Here is a 27,909-nt window from a genome sequence, read left to right on the forward strand (position 1 = left end):
GCCTAGGGCCTGATAGATGTTCTTTGTTCCGGTTTGTACCTTTTTACAAGTACTCTTACCAAGGACTAGTTTTAGTCTAAAGGGAATAAATATAGTAGTCTTTATATCCTTCTCACTTCCGTTGTCTTGTAAAATTCCTAAGCGTTGGCAGTTAAGAGACGAATTTCATGTTACATACTTTTAATCAACAAAATTGTAATATGCAAATTAGAGGAGTCGGAGTCGGTGGAATCCTAAACTGAGGAGTCGGAGTCGGCGGATTTTTGGACCGACTCCACAGCCCTGCTCCTCCACCCACAAGGTCGGCACAATCATTTTAGTTTTTGGTTTAGGTGATTATTTTTTTTTTTTTTTTGTGAATCGCATAGCTGTCCTGATTCTAGTTTAACCACTTGAGGACCACAGTCTTTCTACCCCTTAAGGACCGGCCACTTTTTTTCCATTCAGACCACTGCAGCTTTCACGGTTTATTGCTCGCTCATACAACCTACCACCTAAATGAATTTTGGCTCCTTTTCTTGTCACTAATAAAGCTTTCTTTTGGTGCTATTTGATTGCTCCTGCGATTTTTACTTTTTATTATATTCATCAAAAAAGACATGAATTTTGGCAAAAAAATGATTTTTTTAACTTTCTGTGCTGACAATTTTCAAATAAAGTAAAATTTCTGTATACATGCAGCGCGAAAAATGTGGACAAACATGTTTTTGATAAAAAAAAAACCATTCAGTGTATATTTATTGGTTTGGGTAAAAGTTATAGCGTTTACAAACTATGGTGCAAAAAGTGAATTTTGCCATTTTCAAGCATCTATGACTTTTCTGCCCCCCTGTCATGTTTCATGAGGGGCTAGAATTCCAGGATAGTATAAATACCCCCCAAATGACCCCATTTTGGAAAGAAGACATCCCAAAGTATTCACTGAGAGGCATAGTGAGTTCATAGAAGATATTATTTTTTGTCACAAGTAAGCGGAAAATGACACTTTGTGACAAAAAAAAAGAATCCATTTCTTCTAACTTGCGACAAAAAAAAATGAAATCTGCCACGGACTCACCATGCCCCTCTCTGAATACCTTGAAGTGTCTACTTTCCAAAATGGGGTCATTTGTGGGGTGTGTTTACTGTCCTCGCATTTTGGGGGGTGCTAATTTGTAAGCACCCCTGTAAAGCCTAAAGGTGCTCATTGGACTTTGGGCCCCTTAGCGCAGTTAGGCTGCAAAAAAGTGCCACACATGTGGTATTGCCGTACTCAAGAGAAGTAGTAGAATGTGTTTTGGGGTGTATTTTTACACATACCCATGCTGGGTGGGAGAAATATCTCTGTAAATGACAATTTTTTCATTTTTTTTACACACAATTGTCCATTTACAGAGTTATTTCTCCCACCCAGCATGGGTATGTGTAAAAATACACCCCAAAACACATTGTACTACTTCTCCCGAGTACGGCGATACCACATGTGTGGCACTTTTTTGCACCCTAACTGCGCTAAAGGGCCCAAAGTCCAATGAGTACCTTTAGGATTTCACAAGTCATTTTGCGGAATTTGATTTCCAGACTACTCCTCACGGTTTAGGGCCCCTAAAATGCCAGGGCAGTATAGGAACCCCACAAATGACCCCATTCTAGAAAGAAGACACCCCAAGGTATTCCGTTAGGAGTATGGTGAGTTCATAGAAGATTTTTTTTGTCAAAAGTTAGCGGAAAATTGATTTTTATTGTTTTTTTCACAAAGTGTTATTTTCCACTAACTTGTGACAAAAAATAAAATCTTCTATGAACTCACCATACTCCTAACGGAATACCTTGAGGTGTCTTCTTTCTAAAATGGGGTCATTTGTGGGGTTCCTATACTGCCCTGGCATTTTAGGGGCCCTAAACCGTGAGGAGTAGTCTGGAAATCAAATTCCGCAAAATGACCTGTGAAATCCTAAAGGTACTCATTGGACTTTGGGCCCTTTAGCGCAGTTAGGGTGCAAAAAAGTGCCACACATGTGGTATCGCCGTACTCGGGAGAAGTAGTACAATGTGTTTTGGGGTGTATTTTTACACATACCCATGCTGGGTGGGAGAAATAACTCTGTAAATGGACAATTGTGTGTAAAAAAATCAAAAGATTGTCATTTACAGAGGTATTTCTCTCACCCAGCATGGGTATGTGTAAAAATACACCCCAAAACACATTGTACTACTTCTCCCGAGTATGGCAATACCACATGTGTGGCACTTTTTTGCACCCTAACTGCGCTAAAGGGTCCAATGAGTACCTTTAGGATGTCACAGGTCATTTTGCGAAATTTGATTTCCAGACTACTCCTCACGGTTTAGGGCCCCTAAAATGCCAGTTCAGTATAGGAACCCCACAAATGACCCCATTTTAGAAAGAAGACACCCCAAGGTATTCCGTTAGGAGTATGGTGAGTTCATAGAAGATTTTATTTTTTGTCACAAGTTAGTGGAAAATGACACTTTGTGAAAAAAACAATAAAAATCAATTTTCTCCCACCCAGCATGGGTATGTGTAAAAATACACCCCAAAACACATTATACTACTTTTCCTGAGTACGGCGGTACCACATGTGTGACACTTTTTTGCAGCCTAGGTGCGCTAAGGGGCCCAACGTCCTATTCACGGGTCATTTTGAGGCATTTGTTTTCTAGACTACTCCTCGCGGTTTAGGGCCCCTAAAATGCCAGGGCAGTATAGGAACCCCACAAGTGACCCCATTTTAGAAAGAAGACACCCCAAGGTATTCCGTTAGGTGTATGGCGAGTTCATAGAAGATTTTATTTTTTGTCACAAGTTAGTGAAAAATGACACTTTGTGAAAAAAACAATAAAAATCCAATTTCCGCTAACTTTTGACAAAAAATAAAATCTTCTATGAACTCGTCATACACCTAACAGAATACCTTGGGGTGTCTTTTTTTCTAAAATGGGGTCACTTGTGGGGTTCCTATACCGCCCTGGCATTTTACGGGCCCAAAACCGTGAGTAGTCTGGAAACCAAATGTCTCAAAATGACTGTTCAGGGGTATAAGCATCTGCAAATTTTGATGACAGGTGGTCTATGAGGGGGCGAATTTTGTGGAACCGGTCATAAGCAGGGTGGCCTTTTAGATGACAGGTTGTATTGGGCCTGATCTGATGGATAGGAGTGCTAGGGGGGTGACAGGAGGTGATTGATGGGTGTCTCAGGGGGTGGTTAGAGGGGAAAATAGATGCAATCAATGCACTGGGGAGGTGATCGGAAGGGGTTCTGAGGGGGATCTTAGGGTTTGGCCGAGTGTTTAGGAGCCCACACGGGGCAAATTAGGGCCTGATCTGATGGGTAGGTGTGCTAGGGGGTGACAGGAGGTGATTGATGGGTGTCTCAAGGTGTGATTAGAGGGGGAATAGATGCAAGCAATGCACTGGCGAGGTGATCAGGGCTGGGGTCTGAGGGCATTCTGAGGGTGTGGGCGGGTGATTGAGTGCCCTAGGGGCAGATAGGGGTCTAATCTGATAGGTAGCAGTGACAGGGGGTGATTGATGGGTAATTAGTGGGTGTTTAGGGTAGAGAACAGATGTGAACACTGCACTTGGGAGGTGATCGGACGTCGGATCTGCGGGTGATCTATTGGTGTGGGTGGGTGATCAGATTGCCCGCAAGGGGCAGGTTAGGGGCTGATTGATGGGTGGCAGTGACAGCGGGTGATTGATGGGTGGCAGTGACAGGGGGTGATTGATAGGTTATTGACAGGTGATCAGTGGGTTATTACAGGGAAGGACAGATGTAAATAATGCCCTGGCGAATTGATAAGGGGGGGTCTGAGGGCAATCTGAGTGTGTAGGCGGGTGATTGGGTGCCCGCAAGGGCAAGGAGCAGATTAGGGTCTGATCTGATGGGTAACAGTGACAGGTGGTGATAGGGGGTGATTGATGGGTAATTAGTGGGTGTTTAGAGGAGAGAATAGATGGAAACACTGCGCTTGGGTGGTGATCTGATGTCGGATCTGCGGGCGATCTATTGGTGTGGGTGGGTGATCAGTTTGCCCGCAAGGGGCAGGTTAGGGGCTGATTGTTGGGTGGCAGTGACAGGGGGTGATTGATAGGTGATTGACAGGTGATCAGTGGGTTATTACAGGGAAGGACAGATGTAATTAATGCACTGGTGAATTGATAAGGGGGGGGGGTCTGAGGGCAATCTGAGCGTGTGGGCGGGTGATTGGGTGCCCGCAAGGGGCAGCTTAGGGTCTGATCTGATAGGTAACAGTGACAGGTGGTGATAGGGGGTGATTGATGGGTGATTGATGGGTAATTAGTGGGTGTTTAGAGAAGATAACAGATGTAAACAATACATTTGGGAGGTAATCTGACGGCGGGTTTGCGGGCGATCTAATGGTGTGGGTGGGTGATCAGATTGCCCGCAAGGGGCAGGTTAGGGGCTGATTGATGGGTGGCAGTGACAGGGGGTGATTGATGGGTGATAGGTGATTGGCAGGTGATTGACAGGTGATCAGTGGGTTATTACAGGGAAGAACAGATGTAATTAATGCACTGGCGAATTGATAAGGGGGGGTCAGAGGGCAATCTGAGCGTGTTGGCGGGTGATTGGGTGCCCGCAAGGGGCAGATTAGGGTCTGATCTGATAGGTAAAAGTGACAGGTGGTGATAGGGGGTGATTGATGGGTAATTAGTGGGTGTTTAGAGGAGAGAATAGATGTAAACAATGGATTTGGGAGGTGATCTGATGTCGGATCTGCGGGCAATCTATTGGTGTGGGTGGGTGATCAGATTGCCCGCAAGGGGCAGGTTAGGGGCTGATTGTTGGGTGGCAGTGACAGGGGGTGATTGATGGGTGATTGACGGGTGATTGACAGGTTATCAGGGAAGATAGATGCATACAGTACACAGGGGGGGGGGGGGGGGGGGTCTGGGGAGAATCTGAGGGGTGGGGGGGTGATCAGGAGGGGGCAGGGGGCAGGGGGGGGGGATAAAAAAAATAGCGTTGACAGATAGTGACAGGGAGTGATTGATGGGTTATTAGGGGGGTGATTGGGTGCAAACAGGGGTCTGGGGGGTGGGCAGGGGGGGGTCTGAGGGGTGCTGTGGGCGATCAGTGGGCGGGGGGGGGGCAGATCAGTGTGTTTGGGTGCAGACTAGGGTGGCTGCAGCCTGCCCTGGTGGTCCCTCGGACACTGGGACCACCAGGGCAGGAGGCAGCCTGTATAATACACTTTGTATACATTACAAAGTGTATTATACACTTTGTAGCGGCGATCGCGGGGTTAACATCCCGCCGGCGCTTCCGTATGGCCGGCGGGATGTTACGGCGGGTGGGCGGAGCCAGTTGCCGGGGGAAGCGCGCGTCATCAATGACGCGATCGCTCCCCCGGCATGCCTAAAGGACGCGCCGCCTGAAGGCGTATTGCGGTCCTTTAGGCGTCCACTTTGCCGCCGCCCATGGGCTGTGGGCGGTCGGCAAGTGGTTAAAGAGACTCCGTAACAAAAATTGCAACCTGTTTTTTATCATCCTACAAGTTCCAAAAGCTATTCTAATGTGTTCTGGCTTACTGCAGCACTTTCTACTATAACAGTATCTGTAATAAATCAATGTATCTTTCCCCTGTCAGACTTGTCGGCCCGTGTCTGGAAGGCTGCCAAGTTCTTCAGTGTTGTGGTTCTGCTATGAACTCCCCCTTCCAGGCCCCTCTATGCACACTGCCTGTGTATTATTTAGATTAGGGCAGCTTCTATCTTATCTTTTACAAGCTGGATAAATCGTCCTCTGAGCTGGCTGGGCTTTCACATACTGAGGACTTACAGACAAGGGCAAAGCTGTTTGCAGGATGAAACGAGCAGCCTGAAACTTCAGTGCATGAGAGATGCAGGGGGAAAGAAACACACAAATGATCTCTTGAGATTCAGAAGGAATGCTGCATACAGCCTGCTTGTGTATGGATTTATTTTCTATGTGTGGACATACTGTACATCAACCTACTTCCTGTTTTGGTGGCCATTTTGTTTGTTTATAAACAAACTTTTTAAAACTGTTTTTAACCACTTTTAATGCAGCGGGGAGCGGCGAAATTGTGACAGAGGGTAAGAGGAGATGTCCCCTAACGCACTGGTATGTTTACTTTTGTGCGATTTTAACAATACAGATTCTCTTTAAAGGACCACGATCGCAAAAAAAGTTAAACATGTAAAATGCTTGTTATACATATGTGTAATATATGCATTTCTGCAGGCACTTTAAATTACTTTTCACCTTTTGTCGCTGTCACTTACAGTAATTAGGAAAATGCTGACAGGGTTTGGACTTGTCCATCTCCTCATGGGGGGATCCTTAGGATTTCCTTTATTTTCAAACTGAACAGCAGTTGTTCAGTCTAACTGCCATAATAATGTGCAAATATGTTGGGAGGCTGGCTGACTGACTGATGAATAAACGGGACAATGGGAAAATCGTGATCGAGCGTGACATTTGCACATTCATTTGAATGGGCAGTGCTTAAGTAACGAGCTCTATAGCTGTCGTTTAGCGCCCGTGTGAACTGGCCCTTACTTCCCATCTGCTGGAAGCGACCATTTTCGAATTCACAAACTGCATGCTCAAAGTAATGCAGACAGCTATTAGCACTATTGCAGCTTGGGATACAGACTTCTGCTGTTTATGTCCTTTAGGGCTCAATCACACTTGAGTTTGCAAAACGGCAGCGATTTTTGCCGGCGTTTTGCAGGAGTGATTTTTCCGCAATTTCACACGGAAAAATCGCTGAACACTGCGGCAGTTTTTCCGCGATCGCAATTAGCGCTTCTATAGCACTGAAATGCAAATCGACTGAAAATGGTGCAGGCTACGCGTTCGCGTTTCGTGGTTTTGGCCGCTTTGTGGCGATTAGCGCAAATTGCCCAAGTAAGAACAGGCCCAGAGACTTTTATTACACTAGCGCTTTGAAAAGCACTAGCGTTTGAGCGTTTTGCTGAAATCGCCGGCAAAACGCTCAAGTGGGAATGGGCTCTTAAAGTGATGCTAAAGTGAGTAGACAGGTACTCCATAATTTTTAGCATTAACAACTTGGCATCCTTGCCCTCTGTTACTAGCGAGGGTTTTCTAAGGCCCAATAGCTCACTGAGGGTGGAAGATTTAACAGCAGACCTGATATTTTCACCCCCTCCCGCTGTTACCCCAGTGTGTCCACTTTCTGGACTTTGTAATACAAGAATTAACTTTAGTTGTATTCATACTCTGTTCATGCGATCTAAACATTTCACTTTCATTCCCAGGCCCAGAAAACTGAGCTGGAACTGCAGAAGGTGAGAGAAGAGCTGAACGCCTCCCAGAAGGAGCTGCACAACGCTGACAAGGAAATAATGGTGAGGACCAGTGCTGCCCCCTGGTGTCTGATAACACCGTATGTAAAGGCGGACGCACATGATACCATAAAATCATCCATTTTATGGATTTCCTAAAAAATCAAAAGCCTTTATCGAGCAAGAAATTCAATCGGACTTCCTGTTTTTTATTCGATAAATTGATCAGACGTGGTGGATTTTTCTGATCGATTTTTTTTTTTTTTTATGAAAATTGAATGGTGTGTGGTAGATTGTCAATGTATTACTATGTACACCTAGGCAGTTTTCTCAGTTTTAATTATTATTTTTTTTCCATAATTGGGGAAAGATTGAACGTGTGGTACATTGGTCATATTTTTGAAATGTTAGTCAAAAAATGTATTGTAATTCTTGAATTGGAAAGATATTTCAAAAATTGTGTAGTGTGGGGCCACCTTAAAGTAATGTAACCCCCTTACAGTAGGGGGGAAAAATAGTTGAACTTACCTGGGGCTTCTAATGGTCCCCCGCAGACGTCCTGTGCCTGCGCAGTCAGTCACCAATGCTCCTGTCCCCGCCTCCAGTTCACCTCCAGAATTTGGGACCTAAATGTCGCAAACCACTGCGCATATACAGCCGATTCCTCGCTCCTGCTGACGTCACCGTCCGCGCATGTCAAATACAGTGACCAGTCTCTATTGGTGCCACTGCGCTGCCTTCTGCTCTCTCGTTCCACTGCTCCCGCTGCCGATCCTTAGATCAATGAATGGGAACATTTGTTCCCATTCATTCATCTCCCCTCTAGGCCTCTGATCGCAGGCATCAATGAAATGCCTGCGTCACTTCCGAGTAACACAGCTACGCATTACTTCCTATTAAGTATACTTCTTGTCCTCGCGCATTATTTCCTATAAGCGTACATCTTTTGGCCAAATAATAATATTTTTAATATGTATGTCAAGAAGGTATGTTATTATTACATTTTGGGCTTGTGAATTGTGATGGATGTAAAACTGAAAAATGCAACTTTATTTCCAAATAAAATATAGTCGCCATACATTGTAGTAGGGATATACAGTAATTTAACCACTTGAGCACCAGAGCAATTTTCACCTTTCAGCGCTCCTTCCATTCATTCTTGTATAACTTTATCATTACTTATCGCAATGAAATGAACTATCTTGGTTTTTTTTCGCCACCAATTAGGATTTCTTTAGGTGGGACATTATGCCAAGAATTATTTTATGTTTTCGGCCATTATAGTTTTTAAATAATGCATGCTACTGTAATTAAAATCCATGACCTTTATTTGCCCATTTGTCCCGGTTATTACACCGTTTAAATTATGTCCCTATCACAATGTTTGGCGCCAATATTTTATTTGGAAATAAAGGTGCATTTTTTTCAGTTTTGCGTCCATCCCTAATTACAAGCCCATAGTTTATAAAGTAACAGTGTTATACCCTCTTGACATAAATATTTAAAGAGTTCAATCCTTGAGGTAACTATGTATTTTTTTTTTTTAATTGTAATTTTTTTTTTTTATTACAAAAAAAAAAAATTGGGGAGTGTGGGAGGTAATGAGTTAATGTATAATGTAAAACTAGGTATTTATATATGAAAAATGTTTTTGGATGTAGTTTTATTATTTGGCCACAAGATAAGTAATTTTTTTGTGCATGCGACCTGTAAGCGTAGGAAGTACGCTTACAAGGACGTTCAGGGAGGCTGGGAAACTTATTTTTTTTAAATTTTATTTATATATTTTTTTCTTTACAATGATCGCGCTGCTTCTCATAGAAGTAGCCGATCATTGCTGGGGGGCTAAGATCAACGAACGGGAATGGTTTTTCCCGTTCATTGTTCTCCGAGCGGGCGGCGGCAGCGTGCGGGAGCGCGGACAGCAGCGGTAGGGGCGGTACGTGTATCTACGCCTTTGGTGGGGAAGTGGTTAAACATTGCAATAACCGGGACAAATGGGCAAATAAAATGTGTGGCTTTTATCCACAGTAGAACAGTTTATTTTAAAACTATAATGGCCAAAAACAGAGAAATGAGGCCATCAGTCTGTGAAAGTGCTGTACAGTACCTACAGGACAGAGGCCATCAGTCTGTGAAAGTGCTGTACAGCTGTTCTCGATGTGCTGTTGTGGATAAACTCACATTTAGTTCTGAACTGGCACAGTTGTTGCTCTAAACCTAGTTTGTTCTTTTATAATCAGTAACACACTTTGTTTTTCAGAGTCTGAAGAAGAAAGTGGAATTCTTGCAGAAGACTCTGAGCACTCCAAATGCAACAAATGAAGCCATCAGCCGCCTTATATTTGAGAGGTTTGTTCCCATGATGCTTGATCCCTCCATATAAGGAATTCATTACATTACGACATAATACTCCGTGTCGCAGTTTGGTTGTGTATTCATGAATGAGTTGATTTCTGATACATCTTTTCATTTTTTTTTCCAGATTAGCCCAGCCCCTCTTGGTGTGGAAAGACCAAAACTCCGCCCGCCAATGATGGGTAATGATGTTAATCTGGACATCACCTTTGATATTGACACACCTGAACCAAACTTGCCTCCCTTTAAGAGATTGAAGCTTGATCTGAGCGTGTAAGTAATGATGGTCTGTCTAACAGGTCTTTATCTGTGTCTGATGCTGTTTCTTCATCTTCTTTCTTTTTTATAAATTGTGCTCACAGTTCCCCTGTGAAAAGTCCGGCTAAGAACACATTACTGGAATCCAAAGGGTTAAAGGTGAGTTGAGTTTCCCATAAGTTTAGAAATGTAATCTTTTTGTTTTGTCAGCTCTGTTGAAAAATCCCGATTATTGCTGCTGCCTCCGAATCACGTAGCGCCACATTTTGAAATTTATCACAAGTGGTGACCTCTTTATTCCTGTCAGGTGCAGCTCTGTGGAATGTTTGTATACTCTGTTTTCCGAAAGCTAGTACAAATAATTCCTGGCCTCCCAGAATGCTCTGAGGGGGATAATTACGCATAACTAAACAGCCTAGACTAAGCATCACTGGGAGGGTGGGATTTCATACACTATACAGTAAGGCTGCATTTCCACTTGTGCGGTGTGAATCGCCGCGATAAAAATTCGCATGCGGATGCAAATTTCGCATGCGGGTCTATGCAAATTTTTATGCGAATTCGCATGGATGACTATGTATGCGAATTTAACCATGGCAGTGCTGGTGTGCTTTTCCATTGTTTCTATGCGAATTCGCATGAAAATTCGCATACCCAAACCTCATGCGAATTTCCTATAAAATACATTGTATGCGATTCGCATAGCGGTATGCGGTATGCAAATTCTGATGGCTCTGCCATGCGAATTTTTTCTGCACAGAAAATCGCAAAGGAATCCTGACAAGTGGAAACAGTCCCATTCACTTGTATTGCTATGCGAATTTGCATGTGAAAAACGCATAGTGGAAATGAGCCCTAATACATAGAGGAAGTATTTCTGATCTTAAAACCAGGATAAATAATGTAAAATTGTGTATCCTGAATAATTTACTACATTCTACTATTTATCACTATGCTTCCTCTTTAACTACTTTAAAAGCCTTTTTATAATTCTCTACTTCCTGATCATTGTGATTGGCTTACAGTGATTAGGGGGTCAGGAGCCAATGAAAACTGACGGATGTATGGAACTCAGTTGAGATGCGGTATTGCATCCCGTGCATGGGAGCAACCAGCATTAAATCTACGCCGCACAAGCAGCCACAAATGCAGCGTAGTTTTAACTAGAGGTGGTCCTGAAGTATGAAATGTGCTTGTAGGCAATTAAGCGGTGTGGTATTGCATGTGCAACAGCTCAAATGTAGCCTGTGTGTACATCAGTGCCAGTACATGCAGAGTAATGTACGGTGTGATTGTGTGCAGAGGATCATGGGAGCCAGAGACACTGGGAGTCGCAGTGGGCACCTAATTGCATAGGTCACACAGGGAGAGCCATTCACATTGTCCAAGTACTGGTGAGGCGCTAAGAAAAATTGCTTTAAATCCAGGGAGCATTTTAATCACTTCTCACCAAGAAATCAGATAGAATGGATGTTTGGCTGAGAAGTTTTAAACTTAATTTTATCTGAATTTCAAGAAGAGCTAGTGATACATGGCTGCCTTTTACTGCCAGAGAAGGCTAAAAAAAGAGCCCCGACCTCAACCCTTTTCCTTCAGACAGGATTTCTTGTGTTGTGTTTAGTACAGCTGTAGTACCGCTATGTTGTCTATTTGACTTTCTCTTTATCTGTCATGTGTTGCCAGACATATGAGGAAGATGATCCGGTCTTGCCATCATTTATAAAGAACTCGCTCCTGCGCAAGAAGCCCATCGGAAGCATGTTATCAGCTCATCACAACACTGGGGTAGTGAGTATCTCCTTGTAATCTGCTGCGTTTTATGCTGATCTCTCCGCCCACTCCACCCCCATCACCAGATCCCAAATCACTACAGCTGGTTATACATGCTACATTTATTATTATTATTATGATTACTTTTTATTGTGATTTCAAAAAGAAAAAATTTAGTATAACATATTAATACATCATACAAGGGCTAAAAAAACAAAACAAAACAGGTGCTACAACATTTAAAGAGACACTGAAGCGAAAAAAAATATGATATAGTGAATTGGTTGTGTACTATGAATAATTATTAGAAGATTAGCAGCAAAGAAAATATTCTCATATTGTTATTTTCAGCTATATAGTGTTTTTTCTAACATTGCATCATTCTATAATATGTGCATATTACACAACACTCAGCATTCAAAATGATTCAGAGCAGTCTGTGAACTAATGACCTCTCCTCTGGCAGAGAAAAAGTAAATAGTTCAGGAACAGTTGAGATAATAAAAGTCAGAAAACAGCCCTCTCCACGACTTAGAAAGTCGTAGAGATTAATGGCTTTTTTGCATAGAGATAACTGGAGTTTTTTAACTCTTCCTGTACTGGAAACAATTAGACTGATGTGTCTGATCTTAATGTTTTATTTCTTAGCTGTACTACACATACAAATCATAATATCATAATTTTTTTTCCGCTTCAGTGTCTCTTTAAAACAATTGATTTAGCAATTCAATCAGTAAATAGTGATTAGTGAGGTATCTGCAAGCAATAGTAATTTTCTAGCAGTTTAGACATGTTTGCTGGAGAGGCAAGGGTGATCGAAAGATCGTTCGTCACCAAAGGTATTCGCTTTAAAGCGGACCTGAACTCAGAACCTCATCTCTGCTATAAAAGATATGCAACAGCATAATAACCTTTAAAGAAAAACATTTGTTACAGCTGATATAAATCCTGCAATAAATCTGCAGTGTTTCTACTTACTGCTTTCATGGAAGCAGACATATTAACATCCTGTGCTTTCAAAAGAGCCTGTCTGCCATGGCAGTCAGGTGACACAGGGGAGAGATCAAATTACAACTTGTGATTAGTCACAGATGAGGGGGAATCAGGCTAAACTCGCTAAATACATACAGGGTGCAATTCTCTGTTTTCCTTGTGCAAGAGTTCAGGTCCACTTTAATATTGAGCCAATGGAAATATTTAATGGAAATATATTCTTGTCAGTTTTTGAAAACTGGGTCAATACACAGCACTGGTTAAGTTGGGGAACATGGATAAGAAGTGGATGGAGATTCAATGTGAGCAGGGCGTAAAGTACTCCTGAATTGAAAAAATAAAAACGACCAAACAACTACAACGAATACTTGCCTTCCGTAGATTCAAACCGCACATTTTCTTTGTCCTTTGGTGTCCCGATTGTCCGCTGTTTGTCAGAAAAAGAAAATTGGCGTATTACACTGGATCTGCCCAGCCACTTGCTCTTTTGTGCAGACTTTCATGAACTTGTTTTGGACTTAGAGCACTCCAGTGAGCTGACATAGTGTATCCTGTGCACAGCTTCTCTGCTTTACTAAGGATTTAAACTGCCTCTTCCTTTTCGCTCATATTCAAGGGAGGAGCCAGTCGAGTACTTAAAGGAGTCATCAGGCAAACAAAATATTCCCCCACTCTACTTACTGGAGGCTTCCTCCAGTCCCTTGCAGCTGACATGTCCCACGCCGCAGCTCCGCGCTCAGCTGCCGCCCCGGGAGAGGTCGTCTCTACTACACCTGCATGAGCGCTGCTGTCAATCAAGTCCACGGTGTACTGTGCCTGCCTGCAAACATTAACTTGATTGACAGCGGTGCTCGCACAGGCGCACTAGAGGTCGGGCTCTGCACCAGCGGGGACCCCGGGCCGACAGCTGAGCGCAGAGCTGCAGCGTGGGACATGTCAGCTGCAAGAGGCTTGGGGAAGCCCTGAGTAAGTAGAGCCGGGATTTGCCTGATGACTCCTTTAATGTGCCGATTGTGTGGGGGGGCACATGCTGAAGAGGAGAGGTCACAGGAGCATAAAAGGGGTGTGTAATGCATCAGAAAGGGGTGTGTTATGGGCAGAACGGGGTGTCAACAGACTGCGGGGGGGGGGGGGGGGGGGTTGGCTTCGGGAGGGTACTGTCAGTTCAGGACACATACCTGTATGCTGAAATTGTATTGTGAGACCTCGGCTCAGGGGTACTTTATCTGGTTCTGGACCACCTGTACTTAACACTACACTGCACTTGTCCCTGCTTAAAGGGATCCTTAAAGAGAACCCGAGGTGGGAATTACTAATACTATTGGGGCACAGAGGCTGGTTGCGCACACTAAGACCAGCCTCTGTTGCCCCATTGTGTGCCTCCATGTCCCCCCTGCTCGCCGCTATAGACCACGCAGTGCTGGCGACACGCAGCGTGTTGCCAGCACAATGTTTACCTTAGAGCTGTCTGTCAGCGCCGCTCCTCCGCCTCTTCCGCATCGGCGCACCCGCCCGTGTCCCTTCCCTCCCGCTGATAGGAGGGAAGTGACGCGGGCGGGGGAGCGGCGCTGACTGACAGCGCTAAGGTAAACATTGTGCTGGCGACACGCTGCGTGTCGCCAGCACTGCGGGGTCTATAGCGGCGAGCAGGGGGGACATGGAGGCACACGATGGGGCAACAGAGGCTGGTCTTAGTGTGCGCAACCAGCCTCTGTGCCCCAATAGTATTAGTAATTCCCACCTCGGATTCTCTTTAACTAAAAGGGGATATGGATGTTTCTTCTTAAACAATACCAGTTGCCTGGCAGCCCTGCTGGTCTATTTGGCTGCAGTAGTGGCTGAATCTCACACCCGAAACAAGCATGCAGCTAATCCAGTCTGACTTCAGTCAGAGCAACCCATCCGCCCCAAAACGCTGACATTACTTGTCGCCGTCTTGGAAGTAGACACAGGGGAGAGGGAATCCCTGTTCAACAGGTCCGCCAGGGGTGTTCCTACAGGGTTTCACAGTTCTCTCCCTGGCTGCGCCCCTGCCACTCCCCCGCCTCCCTGCCACGCTGTGAAGGAGAGACGGTCTCTCATTCCAGCGTCATGATCCAGAGGTCACGAAAGTGAAAGTGGGCCATTGCAGCCCACAGGAGCTGTGGATAGCTGCAGCTTTTGCTGCTACCTGACCCGCTCTGCCCCCCTTAGCCTACTTTTTTTTTGGGCTCTCTTTAATGAAGGGGGGAGCATCTGTTTCTTAAAAAAATTGGGGTATTATCACTAATTCCATGTTTGTTTGTTTTTTTCTTTTTCCAGGTGAGAACTGGATTTGATGGTTTAGGTGGCGAACAAAGTTTATTCAGCCTGTATCCTTTATATTGCTGAGCAATCTGTAACTCTCTAGGTGTTTAATGTCCTACCCCATAAAGACATATAATCCATGCCATGCACTGATGATCAACCAGTCCGAAGCAGTCTGTATGCATGTTGGATTAGTTTGGCTCTGTAATATTAACAAGCTGACACATCGTTGCATTTCTGCGGTCATGGAGGCGTAGTCAGCTATCCGAGACAACAAAGATGATTTGCATATTCAGCAGTGATGCATTGTGGGAGGTCTCATAACTCACTTCAACCTGAATAATCGCAAATACCTTCTGTTTTAAGAAGGCAAACTTCTGTTTTGCTTAGTATTTAGTAAGGAGGCTTTTTGGTCTCTTTCAGCCCTTCACAAACTTCTGGGAGTTCTGGTTCACCATGAGCTTGCTGGGCAATCTGTAACTCCTTTTCTCGCTAGAATAGAGATGAGCCATAAAAATGCAAATTTTATCAAGTTGATGCAAATCTGGTTGCAATTTATGTATGCTGAATGCAATGGCGGACTATTTTCATCGGTACAATTTTAACCTGTATATAAATTGCAGCATCATTTTGCATGAACTCTGAAAAACTAGCATCTCATGAATCATCTCTAGAGATGGTCAATGGCCATGCTCACTAACCACTTGGGACCGGCCAATTTATCCCCCTTCGGACCAGAGCCATTTGCCTGGCTCAGGTCCCTCTGGTTTAGATAGCCAGAGATAGGTATTCCCTGTATAGATAGTCAGGCAAGGTTGTCCCCGGATAGGTATGTGTCCCCAGCGCAGGCAGCCTCCATCACTGGAGGTTGTGGGTTTTGCTGCCCGGGAGAGGCATGGCTTTGCGCTGTAGCTCTGCCTCCAGTTCTCCAGTCAATCTCTGCGGATTTCCGCCTCTCCCTGCCCCTCTCAGTGAAAGAAGACTGAGATGGGCGGGAGGAGGCGGAGATTGACATGACTGCAAGCAGAGCTACTGCACAAACTTCTGCCTCTACCAAATTTTGCCCCCGGGGATTTCGGGAGTATTAATTGATCATTCTGTCGCGTCAATGCAGTGTTTCAGCTATGACCTTATTGTTGAACAGGATTGCCTAGTAAAAGGAGGTATTTTTTTGTAGGCTACAGACTCTTCCTGTAGTTTTGCCTGAGGAAGCAGGTGACAGACCTGCGAAACGCAGATAACTGTGTAAGAGACACTCACACATTGTCACTACTTTATGCGCCTCTGGAATTTTTAGTCCCAAAGAGGTTAATTTTGGCCTACCTACAAATGTAATGTAACGTGTACCTGCTTAGAATTGACCCACTCAAGAACACTTCCTGTCGCTTTTCGTTTGGCCTAGGAGCTCACAGCATCATAACATTTGCATGCAATTTGGGATTATTTGCATCTCATTTACCATCCTAACCATCTGTGCTGGAGAATTGCCTCCCCCCCCCCCCCCCCCCCCCCCGGGTCACATTTCAGATGCTGTATGTACAGCTTGTATTTGCACACTTTGCTTTCCATAACTCCCCTCCACAGAGTTCTATGTCTGACATCCGGCCTTTACCTCCAAGCTGAAGAGGAAGAAGGTTTCCAGACCGCCCGCTACATCTACCAGCACTTTCAACCAGCCCCGGCTGGAGGACTTCCTGAAGTGACAAATCATTCTACTCCTCCCAGAACTGAGACACACGGGCCGCTGTTACGGCCGACGATGAATTAAACGTCTTTTTATTGAAATGTCATTATGTTCTTTTGCTTCCATTCTATGGGGGTGACTTTTGAAACCTTTAACCCCTCTCAGTATTGGTGAAGAGTGTGATACTCACAAGGAGCTTTTACCCTGTGGTAATTCTTGGCAATGAGGAGCCTGTAGGTGTCGCTCTACATTTTCTGTGCACCTACACTATGACTGCCGGAGGTCTCCCCGCTATGAACAGAGTACAGTGGTGACTTGTGATATTGTGACTGGCAAGCAACATGAGAGCCATGCATGCTCTCGCCTTTCTTTTTCTGTGGCTCTCGGACAGTGACAGGATATCTTTTTGTTCTTTTTAACACAACACCATAATTCATATTTAATTTTATCTTTCAGCTTTTTCTGTATAGGAAGAAATTATGAGTTTTGTGTATTGGTGACCTTCACTGTGTGTGATTTTTGTGCCAATAAATGTATGTATATGTGGGATGTGTGCACCTACCACCTGCTGTCGCTCACTGGGGGATGTTTAAGGGCTTCTGGAGACCTTTGTTCAGCTCCAGGAATAGCTGGGGTGCTTCATCTGACTGACTCAGGAAATTGATCAGGTCAATTGGGCACTACAATTGGCAGGTGTCTAGCCTAGGTAGTAGTCGATCGCCTACTACAAAGTATTTAATGGTTGTACATTGTCGGCTACAACTGTCTATCGTTTGGGTGACTGGTTTTAGGTTAGTGTTGCTCACCGGGGGGATTAAGGATAGGCAGGGGGGGGGGGGGGGGTTTAATTCTAGGCTCTTACAGAAGAGGGGAGAGGCATTAGGTAGGGGGCCTTCTTTTTAGGCACTTACAGGGGAGGCTAGGGTTACGTATTAGGTGGGCACATTAGGGTTAGGCACCTAGGGGTGGGGCTAGGGTTAGGTATTAGGTGGAAGGGTTATGCACTTAGAGCAGAGGCTTGAGGTTAGAATAGGTGCTGGGTAGTGCACAGTAAAATATCTGTTTTTGTCATTTAAAATCTGTAATTTATATTACCAATATTTTACTACTGGTGGCACCCAATTATTGTGGCAGCGCCACAATGTTTTACTTGAGGAACTGATTGACTGTCTTGTTTAGTTCCAGCCAAGTCCTTTCAGCAAGCTATAGTTCAGTGTGTCAGGGCAGCCTCAGGTATGTTTTTTTGCCTCTCGCTCTGCCTCCGCCGGAGCAGAGGCGGAGAAGTGGGGGAGGAGACAGCGCGGGAACACATGGAGCTGGTGAGTGAGCCAGCACATGCTTGTGGGGGCACCTATAGCTGGCTACCTATACTGGGATCACCTATAACTGGCTACCTATACTGGGGTCACCTATAGCTGGCTACCTATACTGGGATCACCTATAACTGGCTACCTATACTGGGGTCACCTATAACTGGCTACCTATACTGGGGTCACCTATAACTGGCTACCTATACTGGGATCACCCATGCTTGGATTTTTATACTATGGACACCTACACCTGACTTCCTATACTGTGGGCACCTATACCTGGATACCTACCCACCTTTACTGAGTCTCTAAAGCCGTTTTTTGGGGGAGAGGTGCAAATTGTCTGCTGTGCAATCATTCCAAATTGGGGGGGGGGGGGGCAGCTAACTGTTCCGCTGATTGTAGGCTGCTTTTATTTTTTTTACAGTATAACAGGCTTCTTTTTAACTATATTAAGGATAATGCACTATTTCCATTCATTGCGTGGTTATTATTAGTATTTTCTATTATACATATGTGATGTATCACGGAGATCTGAGCGTTTCTTGTGATGTCTCATGGTTTCAAAAAGGTTGGAAACCACTGCTATAGTCTAGGCCTCTTAATACTTTTAGCCATAGCCCCTGAACAAGCATGATCAAATGTTTGAGTGAAGTGTGACACTGTTTTCCACGTGCTTGTTTGTGATTCAGACACTTCGAACCAGAAAAATCAAGGGAATGCCAGGCAACTGGTATTGTTTAAAAGGAAACAAATATGGCCGCCGCCATATCTCTCATACTTCAGGTGGCTAAGATTTTTTTTTTTTTAAATTTCCAGCCCCCCAAACTCTGAATATACATTTACCTTTTGATGTCATGTAGCCTGATCTGGCCTTGGTCTTTATCATCTGGAGAATACCTGTAGTGCATGCTGGGAGGTGAGACTGATGCATACTCACCCTCCCAACTGCAGTTATTTTAAGGGACAGGGTTGGATAGTCATAACCACATTTCCCATTTCTGGTTATAGGAGGAGGTGTGACTGAGAGCCTCCAAAGAAGATCCTGGGATGTGTCACAGGAACTTGTGGACAAGTTCGCAAGTACACACACACACACCAGGGCTGTGGAGTCGGTACAAAAATCTTCCGACTCCTCAGTTTATGAAACCACGACTCTGACTCCGGGTACCTAAAATGGCCCCGACTCAGACTCCTCGACTTCCGACTCCTTAGTCTAATACTTAACAGGGCTGTGGATTTTGTACAAAAATCATCCGACTCCTCCGTTTATGAAATCAACGACTCCAACTCCGGGTGCCCAAAATTACTTCGACTCCTCAACTTCGACTCCACAATGTAAATACACACAAACACTCACTCACTCACACTCTCTCTCTAAAAAAAAAAAAAACGAAAGCTAATATGAGTTGTCAGTGCTGCCAAAGTCAACAACCAGTTCAGTTTGCAGCCAACTATCAGGCTAGGATGAATACATAAATATATGGATGAGTAAATGCAGTTGTAAATCTTAGTGTATTAATACATTTTCAGAAGATACAGTATTCCTATTTACAATATGTATTATTGGTCCCAGATGTCTATTGCCATCTAGTGGTAAAAAACAAGATTGCACAATATTGTTATTGCGCCATATAAATATACTGTATGTATGAAATTTGGCACACACATAGTACATTACCTGAAATAACATATAGGATACTTTTTATTCCCATAACCAAAATGTGAGCAGAAACTAATACAAATTTCACAGTAAAATGCAGCCATTCTTACACTGTTAATGGCAGGGTTCTCAAACTTTGCACAGTTGGTCACTGGGTGACTGGGATTAATAATCAGAAAAGTGGGTGGAGCCTACAAAAGCCAATCAAAATTCACCTATTGATTTTCAAGAGGAATATTTCATTGCTGCCATTCTTGCACTGTTAATGGCCTCAAACCTGGTACAGTTGGTCATAGGGTGACTAGGGTTCAAATTCAGAGAAGGGATGGAGCCTCAGCCAATTAGATTTGTTTCATTTCAATGCAAATTCTTGATGGCAAAGACCGCAAAGCTCACAAACCTGGTTGAGTAACTGTGTCAGTAAGGAGGATCATGACGCTCTACCCCCAGCCATCATACCGGTCGGTGCAGGATCAGGCAAGCCAGGCCATGGTAGTAGAGAAGTGCAAAAGGGATCCGCAAACCAGAACAGGTTGAGGTAGAAAAAGGCTGAAATGTTTATTTGAAAATCCACAGACAAGGCAATAAAATCAGAGGGTCAACTAACGCGTATCGGGCCTACCATCCGCCCTTAATCGTAGTTAAGAGTGTACCTGTGCAAGAGGAAATTTATATGAAACCAGGGGAGAGAAAACTCCGCCCCCGGGAACACACAAACCGCCTCTTAAAGAGACATACATCCCCAAAGAATACAATGTAAAAATACAATAACAACATTGAAAATATTACATAAAAATATGTAAAAAAGAGTTATCACTGACAAACCATGCAAGTAGAAATGGACAGGAAAGGAGAGAGGACAGCAGCGGCAAATCACATAAATTGTTATCTAAGCACAACATATATGGTTATGGAGAGGAAAAAGGCCTCAATGGGCTCTATTCTCAAAGAGCCAAAAGTACCGCAAAATTTTAGCGCTAAATTCCCGCCAGCGGTAAACTCCGCATTTTTTCAGCATTCACTAACATTTTCCGCATGTTTGCCGCATGCGGGAAAAAAGATGCGGAAACAGCCATTATTCATGCGGGAATCATGCGGTAAAAAGGTCGCATGAAAAAGTGTTTAAAAAAAAAAAGTTAAAGACCACCAAGCACAGCCCTTAAGCCTCCACACTTCATTAAAGTCAATGGGATGCGGAATATATCACCTACTACTTGTAGGTGATAAAAATTCGGTAATTAACGAAGAAATGATGCGCCTGAACATCTTTGAGAATTGATCTTTTATTGCGGAAAATACCGACTTTTGCGGAAATTTTACCGCATGAATCCCGCACTTTTATCACACTTTTTCCGCATGCGGAAAAAACATGCGGAACATTTTGAGAATCCCAACTTGCCGGTATTTTGGGTGCAAACTTCCCGCATGTACTTTACCGCATGCGGGAAGTCTTTGAGAATAGAGCCCAATGTGTGTAAACCAGGCTCAGATCCCATCTCCTATTTAAACCTTGTGGCATACGGGTGCCTAACCTGTGAATCCAAAAAGCTTCACGTTTTTAAAACAATCTCTGCAGATCACCTCCCCTGACTGGACATACCACCCGCTCCACTCCCTGAAAGGCAAAGGAAGAGAGATCTCTCTCATGTACTGTTTCAAAATGTTTGGAGACCGCAGATTTGCGAAAAGTGTTCCAGTTGGTGCCACAGTAGTGTTCCGCTATTCGGGCTCTGAGGTGACGAGTAGTACACCCTACATATTGTATACGACATGTCATGCAAGAAATAACATAAATTAGGCCTGAACGATTTATCGTTTGGGGATCGAAATCGCGATCACGGAAATGACGATTCCGTGATCGTCAAAGCAGCGATTTTTAAGGTATCCCCTCTGCTCTCTGCAGCCAGCAGTCCCTTGTCCCACTATGCACAGCTCGCCGCTCCGTGCACCGGCTGCACAGCAGCTGTCAGTCGCAGCGGCGGCAGCTCGATCTCTCCCCGTTTCTGCATAAAACTTGCAGCCTATCAGGTGTGCGGGCAGCAGTCTCTCTATCTTGGCAGCAGCTTACTCCGCCTTGTGCCTTACATCATCAGCAGGGGGCGGGTGCGAACCGGCTCACACGCCTATCAAGGAGGCCGCTCTCATTCTCGGAGGCTGCTCACTCCACCCAGCCCCTCATTCCTCCTCACGTCATTCAGCTGGGCGGGCCCGCACGCCTGTCAGTCCTCCCTCCACCTGCTTTGCACAGGCACTAAGATATCCTTAACGTAAGTTCTAATTTCTTGTTTAACTGGTTAGAAAAACGACTATTTGAAATTAGAGTTTCAGCCGCAGTTTGGATAGGCAAAAGATACAAGGGAAGAGTCCTGTAGAAAGTATGACATGTTTAGTTATAGCAAAACAGGAAAGCATGTCTGATAAGTGGATTTATATCTGCCTGTCGCACACAGTCCAGTGACAGTCTATTCTGGCCTCCACATTCCTTTTTCTCTGTGCATTTTTTTCAGTTTGATGACATTTTACAGTACTCTAGACATGTCATATTTTCATAGCAGTCAGAGTCAGACCACCAATTTGCTATTGTCCCTTACTTTTTCACTGTTACTGGACATAAAAAAAAAAGTATTAAAAGATGTGGAACCATTAGCCGGCTGTGGGGCCCGGGGGGGGGGGGGGTGGACACAATACTTTCTGGGGTGGAAGGGGAGGGACAAACTGGGTACCTAACGCTATCTTCCACAGCAAAACAGTTTTTTCTGTCGACGTATGTTTGTACATTGAGAATTTAGTGCTAAAGCTTGATTTGAAAAAAAATAAATCGTGAATCGAAATCGCAATTCCTGAAGGAAATCGTGTGATTCAATCTTTTCCTAAAATCGTTCAGGCCTAACATAAATCGTGTATTTCCCAGAACGTCATTTCGGACAGCACCCCTGGATGAGACTTGTCTCCTTCTCCACTGTGGACAGGAAACTGTTAAAAGAAGAATTTGCATAAGCAATAGGCAGCCACATATAAGATACTACACCTGCCACAGTACCTCAGTTTAGTTTCCTGTCCCGGACGGGATGCATGGGAGAGGTCTCCAGGAGTGCCATCCGTGGCAGGGGCAGCGGTTTCCAGGGCTCCAAGCAGCACTGTTCAGTGAACAGTCGGAGCCCTGCAGCGTGGAGGAGGCTTCTCCATCGGAGGCAGCAACTTTATGCGCGCAGGTGCGTGCATTGGAGAGACTTCACTTCCGGTTGAACCGGAGGTAGTCACGCGCTGGCGTCCCGCGCGATCTGAAGTCTGAGCCGGGCGGCAGGGGCCGCGGCGGTGATTAGGAATCGGCATACAGCTGATTCCTTAAAGTGAACATCCGGACTAAAAATCAACTCAGCAGCACTGAAAAGGCTTTGTGTTTCTTTAACAGTTTCACAGCATAAGAACTTTGTTTCTCTTATACAAACCTCATTTTTAGCTGCACAGAAGAAAACTGCCCGGGCAGTTTTCCCCTTATGGTGTGCAAAGCATGATGGGATTTCTGATTTTGTTGTTCTCTTTCTGCTGTTTTGGTGCAATTTTTTTTTTTTTTTACATTTTGAATTTGACATTTGAAGCCTAGCGTGTGCAGCTAGGAGGGGTAATCAGGACACAGGACAGTTGGAACTGTGTCTCCTGCTCCTTGTCACCTCCTTTCAACCAAAAAGATGGCTGCTCCATGACAAAGATGGCAGCCCCCATGAATCACAAACATTTGCTTGTTCTTTTAAAACACGGTGGGTAAGAGATTATATTACCTATCTATTCTAATTAACATAACTAATGTAACTTGTTGACAGTATGTTTGTTTAGGCTGAAGTTTCCCTTTAAGGTAAGAAGCTGATTAAGCATATGCTTAGCCGGCAGGGGCTGCATGCATAATTGGATCAGCTGCATCAAATCAGCAGCACAGGTATAAGTTTGTAGAGTCCATGATGCACTCTGGTTTGTGGCTGGGATCATGGAGGACGCCTCTGGGTCAGCTCCTGCACAATATGCTGAATTTGCCCAGGATCCCTCTCTGGCAAGTAGATGTGATTAGGTTTCTTCTGCTTGGCTGGATGTATGTTATGTATAGAGGGATTTGTCTAATGGTTGGCTATCGTTTATTATGTTTTATACCCAAAAGACATAAGACTGAGAAGGTTGAAAAGTCTGAAAAATCTTCAACTCAGTCCAGTCAGCATGGATTGGCAACTCTGAATGGAAATTGTGCCAGTATTGTACAGAGAATGTCCACAGCAATAGGAAATTAAAGATTCTGCTATTGTTTCTACCGCCTCAGCTGCTTCAGATGGGCCTGGGACTAGTACTGCTATGGCTTATCTACCTGTTATAGCTAATCCATCATCTCCTATGTAGTCTGCACCTCCAACTATGCCTCCTGCTTCCAAGAGACATAGGCCTCTATTTGAGCATTCCTGCATGCGGTAATGCTCAAAACAGCTGACTTTAGGGCTCGTTCCCACTATCGTGAATCCGCATGCGTCCAATGCATGCGGATTCGCACATGTAATGCAAGTGGATGGGCCTGTTTCCACTGTAGCGTTGTTGAGGTGCGTTTTTTTTCAGCGGTAAAAAAACGCACAAAAGAGCCAACGAATTCGCCCGCGAGTGGAATGCATGCGAATCGCCGCTAATGTATTTAATAGTAAAAAACGCATGCGTTTGTTACATGCGTTTTTACCCGCGATTTCGCGTGCGATTTTGCACCTTTTTCAATTTTATTTTGCCCTGGCAGTGTCATGGTTAATTTCGCATGGCACCCTGCCATGCGAAATCGCGGGTAAAAACGCATGTGGAAACGCATCCGCATGCGTTTTTACAAGCGTCGGAATGCCGGCGAAATCGCGTCGCAACAGTGGAAACAAGCCCTCACCCACCATTTAGCAAAGTGTGCATTCATAAAACCTGTGTCCGCATGAAAATCCATAATTCCTGAGCAGGTGCGGGAAATTACTGCCTTGTGCGGAGATTATCACAACACAGGTCATTGAAGGTTAATTCATAAAAATTAAAGCAGGCAAAAACCGAACCAAGATTGATGCGTTGCAGTGGAAAATGAGCACCAGAATTTACATGCGGTGCTCTAGCAACTAGAAAAATGGCTGCGATCCGCTTTTTAAATTGGATTGCAGCCAGCGGAAAAGGGCCCTAACTACTCTGCCCAGAGTGGCCTTCGCCCACCTAGTGACAGCCCAACTCAACAACTCCCCCCCCCCCCACACACACACACACACACACACACACACACACACACTGAAATCTATGCACAGTGTCAGTGTACTGAATAGATTAAGGCTTACTTTGGAGATTCCCAGCATTACACAGTTTGCATAAAATACATACACATAATGCTTACATTACTTGTTGAACATGTATTGCTATTTGTGTAGTGCATTACACAAGCAATGTGCGCAGTGTGTAGGTAACATTTACATGCACTTCGTACGCACATACTGTACATTTTTACCATCCAATAATGAATATACCGGAACAGTTAAAGTAAACCTGAGCCGAAGCTCTGGTTCAGAAAGAGATACCTAGAGAGAGGGAAGCCTCTGGAACCTGTTGAGGCTTCCCTCGCTGTCCAATAGTCCCCTGCCGCTGAGCGCGGACCCACTTCCTGCACATTGGGGCTGTGCTCCTCTTTGTTACCAGCACAGTCATGCTGCTAGCTGCACAGGTGCAGCTGCACTTGGTGACAAAAGAGGACTGTGACCCCAATTAGATGACCAACTAGCCCTTGTCCGCAATCGTCCGGGGGTCTGGGCTCAGCTACAAGGGACCAGAGGATCCAGAAGCTTCCTTATCTTTAGGTAAGTATCTTTGGCTCAGGAGTACTGTAGGGGGGGGGGGGGGGGGGGGGGGAATGAGTTGAACTTACCCGGGGCTTCTAATAGTCCCCCGCAGACATTCTGTGCCCGCGCAGCCACTTCCCAATGCTCCGGGCCCCCCTCCGGTTCACTTCTGGAATTTCTGACTTTAAAGTCGGAAAACCACTGCGCCTGCGGTGCCGTGTCCTCGCTCCCGCTGATGTCACCGGGAGTGTATTGTGCAGGTCCAGTATGGTCTGTGCCTGCGCAGTACGCTCCTGGTGACAGCAGCAAGAGTGAGGACACGGCCGTGCAGGCGCAGTGGTTTTCCGACATTAAAGTCAGAAATTCCAGAAGTGAACCGGAGCATCGGTGAGTGGCTGCGCGGGCACAGGACGTCTGCGGGTGATCACTAGAAGCCCCAGGTAAGTCTGTTTTTCCCCCACTACAGTAGTCCTTTAAAATGGGCTCCTGACATGCCCGGTTATTAGGGTGCTGCCACAGGCTTCAATGCAACATGCCGATATGGCGGCACTGAGTGCGTAATTTAGGTGCCAGCATTCTGCCATTGTATTGCCAATCTCAGTCTAGTTGTATGGGGATTTCAGAGAGGCACAGCAAAGATTTTATCTGTAATAATTCCTCTGCTATATTATAGCCAAGCAATATTCGGTGGTGTCAGTTTGGCAATCAGGAATGGGTGCTCAGCTATACTATAAATGAGCGCCAGGGGTTAGTTTGGGTTGGAAATGTGTGATAGGCTATAGTATAGCTAAGCACTTTTTGGCTGCATCGGTTTGGAGATCAGGGATTAGCATACTCAGATAAAAAGCTTGGTGTGCATGTGTGTGTATGTACTCTGTGCATGCGTTTGTGTCTGTATACTATGCAAATGTGTTTGTATGTGTGCGTGTGCTTCCCATACAATGCCCTGCATACCTCTAGACTGTCTGCTTCTGAATGATCTCTGCAGGTTGTTGGTGGAATGTCCTACAGACAGTAATCAGATGAGAGTCTTTTCATTTGTCTTCTGCCATCCCCAGACCTGGCATATCACCTCTGGCTTCCCTTCAGTAGCTGTAATTCCATGGGTGGGGGGGGGGGGGGCAGGGGGAGTCAGCTCAGGACAGGCACACACAGGGGTCAATAGTTCAGGTAGAGCAGAGACACGGACAGCAGTATGTGTGTCTTCTGCATTGACGCTGCTTCCTGTGGTTCTATCAGTGTTTAGGACAGGGCAGATGACCCACAGGGAGGAGGGAGGGCAGTGGGGGGTGCTGGAGACTACAGCTATTTCATGAACTAATGAAGTACTGCCAGTGCCAGGCAGCGTGCAATGAGTGGAGGCATGTGAGCAGCGTCCCCCCAGATGCTGTACCTGAGGACAGATGGAATCTCCCCCACCTTATGCCTCTGCATGTCTGGCAGCAGCAGATCTCCTCCTGTAGGTTTAAACCTCGCGCTGGGCTGAGCAATGAGAAAGAGGCTGTGTGTGTGACACAGCCGGGGAGAGACAGGGGGCGGGGCAGCCAAGTGCCGAGCTCTGCAGCTGCTGATACATAGCAGATACTCTGGCTAGTAAATTATAGCATTGGCTTCACTGCCAAAGCGCTCCCCAAGATGCTGTACCTGCAGACAGATGTCCCACCCTCCCTATGCCTCTGTCGCTCTGAGTGAAGAGGGAAGGGGGCGGTCCAGTAGGCGGCACAGCTGAGCTGAGCTGAGCTGCCTGTCATAGAGGCGGCCAGCATGAAGGAAGAAAAAACACACTAGCTGCATAAGCAGCTGCGGCGAGTGGCCTCCCTGCTTTGCGCCCTTCCCCCACCCATGCCGCTCTAGGCAAATATTTATAGTTGCCTAATGACTGAGACGGCTCTGGTGGTGTACCTTGTGAAGGGGGTCTGCTGTTTGAGTCAGCTAGACAACCCTCTAGACAGAACGGCAGACACACACCTATAATAAAAAAAAAAAAGTATTCTATCGATTCACATATTTTCAATTGACACAGGAATTGTTTGGGAAGTGTTGCTAAGTACTGGTGTATACATTTTAGTAGCAACCTCTTTGTTTACTGTTATCAAAATGCTTTCAAACTTTACTGACAAAACTGACTCTGAGCCATGAGGAGAGGGGAAATTCCCCTCACACTTGATCAGTTAACTCTGTGTAACTGTGTGTGACCGAGAGAACAGCTGCAGCTTCTGTGTCCTGTTTCGGTCGAAGGGTCTGTAGAGAGCAGAGGAAATGTAACTAATTGTTACAGCTTTTCATACTGTTTTTTGCTTTCAGAGTTTGTTTGATATTTGCTTTCTGTAGTCCGATATGCAACTCTGGCTGTGCATTGAAGTAGACACCCTTTCTGCAATTGATTTGTCCCAATATAGATAATCCTACCCTCAGTAAATTACAGCTTTTGCCTCTGATATTTAACATGAAAGGTAGGAAAAT

At 45.1% G+C, this 27,909-nt stretch overlaps 1 pseudogene; it reads left to right on the plus strand.

The window, feature by feature from the left end:
* The window catches only part of LOC137531615 (E3 ubiquitin-protein ligase TRAIP-like), a 46,136-nt pseudogene extending 29,452 nt beyond the window's left edge, over window positions 1-16,684 (plus strand).
* Window positions 16,685-27,909: the final 11,225 nt, after the last annotated feature.

The sequence above is a fragment of the Hyperolius riggenbachi genome, chromosome 9 (assembly GCF_040937935.1).
Source record: "Hyperolius riggenbachi isolate aHypRig1 chromosome 9, aHypRig1.pri, whole genome shotgun sequence".
Taxonomy (NCBI): domain Eukaryota; kingdom Metazoa; phylum Chordata; class Amphibia; order Anura; family Hyperoliidae; genus Hyperolius; species Hyperolius riggenbachi.